General features: G+C 38.9%; 1 long non-coding RNA gene across 3 annotated transcripts in view; it reads right to left on the bottom strand.

Annotated features, from left to right (window-relative positions):
- Positions 1-5,346: 5,346 nt before the first annotated feature.
- Positions 5,347-8,835, bottom strand: part of LOC117244588 — an 11,905-nt gene continuing 8,416 nt past the window's right edge. For all 3 annotated transcript variants that reach the window (XR_004497976.1, XR_004497977.1, XR_004497975.1), the window contains one exon: positions 5,347-7,069. This is a non-coding gene — a long non-coding RNA (uncharacterized LOC117244588). The remainder of the gene's footprint in view (positions 7,070-8,835) is intronic.

Consider the following 8,835-nt stretch of genomic DNA (forward strand, 5'->3'; position numbering starts at 1 on the left):
GTGGGAGGGGGGGCGCGGGGCCGGGTGGCGCTGGGGTGACTCTCCGTCATTTCCTCCCCTTATCGCCCGATCTTCCCAAGAATGCTCGGCATGACTGGGAACTAGCCCAACGCACCAGAAACGTCCGGCGGGGGGGCTGGAGCCGCGCCGCGGACACAATGGACTTCCTCAGCCGCCGGCAGCGGGGGAGGGGCCGGGACGCGGCCGGGACGGGGCCGAGCGGTGACGCCGGAGAAGCCGGGGAGCCCCCAGCACGTGGGGCTGCGCTGCAGGAATGAACATCACCAGCGCTTGCCAGTGAACGACCCGGGTGGTTTGGAGCAACAGGTTCCACTACACAGAGTTTTGCTTAACTATCTTCAGAAACTACTTGGCCAGCAAGGACAGATCCTTGTTGCAGCTCCAACCTTCCTGACATACCAACGCGTTTCAGAAAGACCAAATATTTTGGTTTGACCTTTACAATAGCATCAGAAGAACGAAACGCTTTGGCTATGTCCAAAAGTATTGCATGTGGGATTTCATACAAAGTTTAGACAATGGGCCTTTCATAAGATCAAATTAAAAGTTGTCATGGACATTTAAACGTAGCAGTATTATTTTTAATGTAGATATAAAAGAACTCCAGAGAAAATAACTTTATATTCCATCCACTCAGGGATTATTTAAAATAAGCAAAGAATTCAGTTTATGCTTATTGGTACTTTATTTTGGACTTTCAGCACACTGAAATTCTGAAAAAATACAAAACACTTCATGAAGTATAAAAGACACATGAAAAGAAGACACATCAGTTTAGAAGCTACAATATAAATTATCTAAATTATTATATAATAAATTATACATAAAGTATTATATAATATAAATAAATTATCAAAAATTAGTCAGGAATACATTGCTGGCAGTCACATTTTTACTGTGAATATATATAACCACTACAATCATTTTAGCATCTAAGCATTTTCTATTGGATAGATCTTGACTGGACACCATTAAGGTCAATGAAAGCCCTTGCAGGTGGCTTCAACATGAGCAAAATGGAGACCTGGAAGACTGACACAAAATGTGTTCCTGGAGAATGATCACAGACATGACTTTATTACATAGATTAAAAAAATTACCACAATTCTTACTACCCTTGTGATCTAAGCCATCAGAAATTTTTCAGGCTGACAGTTATTAGAAGTAGAAATCAATCCTCTCTAATGTCATTCCAGTTTTGCCAATCAATAAGCAAATTCTGCTCTAATATTGAACAGAGTGGAACATCAGGAGAAGAAATCTCAAAAAAAGAAAGCTCAAGGTTCCTTTTCAGATGGTTGATCCAAAACCACCTTATTTTCAGATTGCATTTTAGACTTTTTGTCCTGGCAGTCATGTCTCCTGGCCACCTCCTCTGCTGGGCTCCTGTGGTGATCCTGGCCAGGAGAGCGCTGTACTTGGAGCATTTAGTGACCCATGTAAATGATGCTTTTCAGAGGCACAGTGTCTTTCAGACTGGGATCCTGCTGCAAATCAGTTCCATGGTTTTTGTGCTCCTTTACCCTTCACACACAGGTCACATTACACTGCTCCCAATTGCACCTATGACTCATTGGCCATAGGGTTTAGTCCTGGGATAACCATTTGCCAATGTTTCATCCCTTGCTAAGTAAAGGGGCATTAACCTGCTTAGTCTGAACAAAAGGCAATTGGCACACCCAACAGTTTCAACAAGATCATGTTGGAATGAGGTATCTTTAAGGTCCCTTCCAATCCAAGCCATTCTATGATTCCATGATTCCACGATCATGGCTATTTGATTGGCCAACCTCCATCATGTTATTACATATGTGACAGTAGGTCAAATATTAAACTTTCTAGCTGAGATAGGAAAGATGATTTGGTTCATTCTGTGGATTAGCAAAGAATTTTAGACTATTATCAAGCCTGCCTATCACTGTCATTATAAGAACTGTGTGTGCCTTGGAAACTATTTCCTTCTTGTCAAAAAATTTTCTTGCTACTCCACATTAAAAAAAATAGTTCAAGCCCATCCTTTTTAGCACTATCTCATTTTTGAAAGATATTCTGAAAGTACTTCATGTTAAATAGACATTGATTTAATATTATCACACTAAATACAAACAGAGTGTGCTATTCCTTCCTTTGCTTTCACAGAGTCACAGAATCATAAAGGTTGGAAAATACTTCCAAGATCACTGAGCCCAACCTTTGACCGAACACCATGCTGTCAACTAGACCATGTCACTCACTGCTGTGCCCAGTCATTTCTTTAACACCTCCAGGGATGGTGATTTTACCACCTTCCTGGACACTCTGTTCCAGTTCTTGACAACACTTTCAGTGAACAAATTATTCCTGATGTCCAGCCTGAACCTCCCCTGGCACAACTTGAGGCCATTTCCTCTTGTTCTGTCACTGAGAGAAGAGACCCACCCTCAACTGGCTTCAAGCTCCTTTCAGCATTGTAGAGAGCAATTGAGGTCTCCCCTGAGCCTCCATTTTTCCAGGTTAAACAACCCCACTCCATCAGCTGTTCCTCAGACCCTTCACCAACTTTGTCGCCCTTCTCTGGACTAGCTGCAGCACCTCAATGTTTTTCCTGAATTGGGAGGCTCAGAACTGGACACAGGACTCAAGGTGCCATCTCATCAGTGACAACACCAGGGGGACAATCACTGCCCTATTCCTGCTGGCTGCACTCTTTGTGATACAGGCCAGCACTTTGCACTGAAGACCAACTCCAACACAAGCACTTTTGCCTCTGCTTTCATTGTTTCTCAGCTACATCCACATTACCCAAGTATCAATTATCAGGTGCACTCTGGCAGTAGTACCAGCCAGTTTTAGAAAAAGGATTTGTATGTCAGATGCCACATAGCCTCTCCATAGTTGGGCAGCTACAGTTCTCTCTCAAGGAAGACAACTGCTTGGCCTTGGAAGCTCAGCTTCCAGGCAAAGCGACACCATTCCCTAGAGACCTGAGTCTAGAAGGGAACAGTGGCATAGCCTGCAGACTTGCTTTGGCATGGATGATTACAAGTTACCCATTCCCACATGCAGAAATGACGCCAGCTTTAAATTATTTCTCATACAGGAAGTTACTAATGTGCCCATGTAAAAGCTACGCACAAGGTGTGTGTCTCAGCAGCTGCACTGTCTTGTTCCTGTGTGTCTTGTCTGTGATACGCAGACCGAATGACACAGCTCCCCTGACAGTTTTCAAGAAATAAAACTATGATAAAAATTATGATATTTGTGCTTTTCATTTTTCACTATGTCTTGTAAAAAAACCCCACAATTTTTAAAATAATATTTTAATGAAAATTTAATTGGCATAGCACAGACAGAAAAAATTAGAGAATTTGGTCAAATATTTGGAGAGAGTAAGTGTTGTGCTTGCTATGCTAATAGTCAAACATCCCAAAAGAGCTGACACACAGCATATGCAAAGACCAAATTGGCTTGTGTAACTAGCAATATTGACACTGGTATTAACTGGAAATATGACAAACTATCACTGGTAGATGCTTTTTTAAACACTATCTAGGATAAAAATAAGTCCGAAACATACCCAGGATAAAAGGACGCCTACACGTAACAAAGCTTAACAAATGTGTTGTGGTGACTATAGCACATGGGAAGTACAAAACAAAACAAAACCAAACCACACAGAACCTAAAAAAACACACACCCCTCATGAAAACAAACAAACAAAAAGAATAACTAAAAACAATCACTTTAAAGCAAAAATTTCCTTAATTTTCTTCTCAGCATAAAATCCATTTTATAATATGCCCCCCAAATTTAGCAAGTGAATGCCTTGAGCTACTGGAATTGCTGCTTGTCTTTAATTAACTGGAAAGAATAAACTTGATGTCTATTGTTAGAGTATCCTTTTTTTAAATGACAAATTGTTAGTAGGAGCAGAGGGATTATTAAAGGACAAATGTCCTTCCTGTGCCAATAGGAAGACTGAACATATCCTACCAAGGAAAAAAACCTCTTCACAGAATCCATGCCATGAACCAGAACATGGTAAAAAACCCACACCCACTTTGTGCAGCATGGAAATTCCCGGGATTTCATTCATTGGGGTGTGGACTGCAACACAAAGATTGGATTTGAAAGTAGACCAACTCAGACTATGCAGGAAATGAAAATCATGCAACTACATCTACAGCTTCAGTATGAGGCTGCTCGTAGCATAGCTGCTAGATTCAGTGATGTTTCAATTAAAGACAAAACAGCTGTTATCTTATATTTATTTTGTTATATTTTCTTAAAGAAATCATGTTAAATATACTGAGAAACTAAGCCTAAACAGAGAAAACACTAAAAAAGTCGACCAATTCTCAGCTAATCAAGACACTGATAGCCTTAAGGTGACCTCTATATATTTAAAGGCAAGAAGTTTTAAGAGCTAATTTTGGAAGAACTGGTAATTTGTATCAAAATTGCACCCGGGTTTTTTTTAGTACCTAGAAACCTTTTTTTTTTTTTTTTTTTTTTTTCCCCTCTGAAAACCAGCAGAGGGAGACAGGTTCTGTTTCACCCTGAAAGAAAACAGAAGAGTTTATTACTTAAAAAATGACACCTTCTGAAAATTCATTATCATTTCCTAGCTTAGGCTTGCAATGCCTTTTCTTGGTCATTTTGAACTATATTATTAATACTCTCTTCTTTTTTTTAGTGCTTATCCAAATTTAAAAGGCTATTGCTTACATCTGAAGATGTTTAGTCTACAGCATATTCCTATTAATACTTCACTATGGATTTCTTTCAGGGAGAAAGGAGATAACAGTGTTAGTAATGACTGAAAGGAAAATTAGGCTGTGGTTTCGTTTTTGTTGTTTCTCTGTCATGCTACAGCTTGCATGTGTTTGTAGCATGTCTAAAGTCTACATACAGCTCTCAAAATCTAAACAATAATTTCATCTGGCTTTACAGATGAGTTACATATTTAAGGACTAAATATATGAAGAAAGTTCTGTTCTAAAGTAAAAACCACAAAAAAACCCTTCTGGTGGTTTCAAGTGCAAGTAAAATGTTCTCTTGGGCTAATTTCTTAGGATCCAGGTCTTGCTTCAGGAAATGGGAATTTAGGCACTACAAGCCAAAATATTACTACAGATCTTGGCACAGAAAATTAGGTATGTGTCATATGGTTTAGGCAACATTCTCTACAAAATTACATAACAGGGCATACATTTGAAATTAAGAAAATATTTTTCATATTTACCCATAGTTTTGCAGCTAAGTTAGTCCAGAAGAGCTACTAGAATAGGGACCTGAACAGAAATTATTTTACACATGTTTTACTGTAAATAGTTTGTGATAGTCTTTTTTTTTTTTTTTTTTTTTTTTTTACAAACTCCCCTTTGCAGATGGTTTATTTACTGAGAGAAGAAACTGTAAGAAATGCTTTTGGGATAAAATATAGTCTAAGCAGACACAACTGCTATAATTTTAAATAAATCTAAAAAAAATGAAGTTTCTGAATATTCCTAAAATAGAGTGGAACAGAAGAGTTAGAAAATGCATGCAGAAAGTGTGTCAGTGCTGCAGTGTACTCAGGAGGTACTGTGGGACAGTTTTTAGTCTGTAGTGTGCTGTGCTAAGGGCTATTACTGTAAGAATGGTGCCAGAAATCCTGTGTGAGAAACTGCGGGCAACAGGATGCATGCCTGGAAATAGCAATCATTCCTGGGGCAAAGATAATTGAGGTAATTTGGAAGCCTGCTAGTATTTAAAATCCCAATCACAACTAGTCATGCTTAATCAGACATCCAAAGGCAGAGGATGATAAAACTGCATATTGAGTATTCACTTGAATTATCCCATATTGAGAAGTTCAAACAAACCAACCAGCACTACCAATAGGAGTCCTACACAAGAGAGAGACTTCCACAGGCTAAGAAAAGGGTTAATAAGGTCTTCTCCCAGCTGCCCATATTCCTGTAGCTCCATGAAGGATCCAAGCCCTTCCCAACAAAATGTGGTTTTACCTTTCTTATACAAGCTAATTGCATGAAGCTTCTTGTAGCTACCCTATGTTCCTCAGTAACAAAATTTCACAGTTCTTTAAGCATTGCAAGCCCATGCAAATATTCTACTATTAAAAATGTATTGAACAATTCCTTATGTCATACTTTTACTTGTAGTCACACAGTGTGCATTGGTAAAAAGAAATTATCCTATCAAGTACATTCTCTGAAGTGTTTTCATATCCCTGTCTAAGCCTTAATCTGTTGTGAGTCTGGGCCTTAATCAATACTTGCATTTTAGTGTACAATTTTTTGTAGTTTTCATAAGGAAAATTAAGTACACAATGTGTTCCCTGGAGGACATTTGTAAAACCAGTTTTCATGTTAAGGGTCAATGACCCAAATTCTGCAAGCAGCAGAATTATTTTTAAATACTTTAAATCCTTGCCAATATTCTTTTGTTGGTAAATAGGCATCTTCTACTTAGGGATGACATTCATTAGTTATGTAACAGTAGAGCACTGGCACATTATTCAAAGGGATTTATTGCTTTCCTTTGCTCCTTGCATTCAAGGAGGGAGTAGAAAGACACCCATGCTTGAGGGACTAAACTGGAGAGACCTTTAATGAAAATTAGCTCTGAGTTTGATGGAAAACTTTTCAGATAGGATTGTTGTGGTCAGCCCCCAGAAAAAAAGAACCCAATATCAGAGGCTAACAGCATTAATACATGTCACAACTCACTGAACAAATTACCACAGTGTTTGTGTGCGTGGGAAGGGAAAAAAAAAGCAGTGTGTGGTCATGTGTGCACAGCTCACTGAGAAATTTCAAGACACGGGGTACAGCTGATGGACTTACCACACAGTTCTGGCCTTGTTACAAGCCCTATCTCTGTGAATACACCATCCAACAGAACAATTCCACCAATGTAGCAGGAACTCCGTGTGGACTGAGCTGGTACACCCAAGTATGGGTGTGCAGAGCACATTGGGAATTTCTCTTCTGATCTTCTAGGGTGAATTTCTTCAGAGAAATCACGTGTCAGATAATCCTTCTTGGACTCCACAGTCATCCTCCTGGAATGAAGCAGTGACACATTGGGTTGTAGAGAAATACAGCCCTTTTCCTAAGAACACAGGCAGTACTGAAGCATTTGGAAATATTAATGTTAAGAAAATTATTTATTTTCCAAACATAAATTCAGTGTTAAGCCTTAAATAGTAATGTTTTTTCTCTTTGCTTGAGATAGACACTGAAGAGTAGCTGAAGGATGTGGAAGGGGATATGGATATGGGAATGACACCACAGTATTGGCTAATTCTGCCTATGATACCATACCTTCAACCCAAAACCTTCAAGCTTCAGGCTGAAAGAGATTAGGTTGAGATTAGGTATTAGGAAAAAAGGTGGTGAGGCACTGGCACAGGCTGCCCAGAGAAGCTGTGGATGTCCCATCCCTGGAAATATTTAAGGCCAGGTGGGATAGAGCTCTGAGCAGCCTGGTCTAATGGAAGGTGTCCCTTCCCATGGCAGGGGGTTGGAATTAGGTCCATTCCCACCCAATCCATTCTATGATTCTATGATACCTAGTTTGCCACAGTGAAACAAGTATTTAAGATTATGTGCATGTGTGTGGTGAAAGTATAGAGTGGTCTAACAATTCTTAGAAACCTCTAAATCTAATCAGTTTTAGCTACCTTGTTTTAACTAAATCCCAGGCCTTTCAGAAAAAAAAATTAAACTATGTATATGTCACCTGCAAAGGTTACTTCTACTAGAGTACTGAATAGTCTTTTGAGAGAGCAGAAATTCATTATTCAAGTCAGGAATCACATAATCAAGCATGATTTTGGTTTTGTGTTTAAATCAATGGAAGTTAGGCTCTTTTTTCACTGAAAGAATAGCGTAAAAAGAACAAAAAAATCTTTGCCTTATCCACTAGAACCAGTGGATGGATCCACTTGCAGTGTTTTGGCATCCCCAAGCATATCTGGCTGAATACTTAACCCATGGAAGCTACATATTAAAATATCACACCAATGAAAAGTTACATCCTCCAGCTATTTATTCATTCTCTTGCTAGCATGAGAATGGGCATCCTGTCCTCAGTCTCACATCATTAAAAACAAGTCCAACTCCTGGTCATTAGATTATGAAATAAAATGCCCACTTCCCTTCCCTAATATTAAAAACCTTTAAAAATCCACAAGGTTTAAGTCAGAAAAGCCAGAATTCTTCTAAAACCTGGTAGTCTTTGTGAGAATTATTACCTGAATAAAGATTAACTACATTTTCCTGAAGCAGCAGAGAATACACTGATAATCCCTGACCTCTCTCTTAGGTTGAGAGACACATTAACAGCTTGTTCTAAGGACAGACAGAAGCATACTTTTTTCAACCCTGAAAATATATAAAACATTCTCAGCCTTTTAGAGAATTTCCTGGATATTTTTGTGGATGCATACAGCTTTCACTAAAGGGGAAGAGTACAGATTGGAAACAGATGGGGTTCATTTTTTTTGGTTTTTTTTTTTTTTTTAATAAATTGTTTGCTATCAGAAATCCTACAATTTGGAATAATCAGGCTAAAAATCCTATTCTCAGTTATACCACTTCTACATCCTTTTTTTTGTCACATCACAGTTTCTTGAGCTCTGCAGTCACCGCACTGTTTTCTAAGGAAAAGGACAGATAGCCTGACAGCTGTAGAGGGCTTATACTGAAAGCATTTTAAAAATCCTTCTTTAATCTGATTTTTGTGGAAATTGAGCCATGCTCTATTTGAACTGAAATTAAGAGGGTTGATCTCAAGGATGACTGAAACATCCCCGGGAGCTTGGAA

This window comes from Parus major, chromosome 5 (genome assembly GCF_001522545.3).
Source record: "Parus major isolate Abel chromosome 5, Parus_major1.1, whole genome shotgun sequence".
Taxonomy (NCBI): domain Eukaryota; kingdom Metazoa; phylum Chordata; class Aves; order Passeriformes; family Paridae; genus Parus; species Parus major.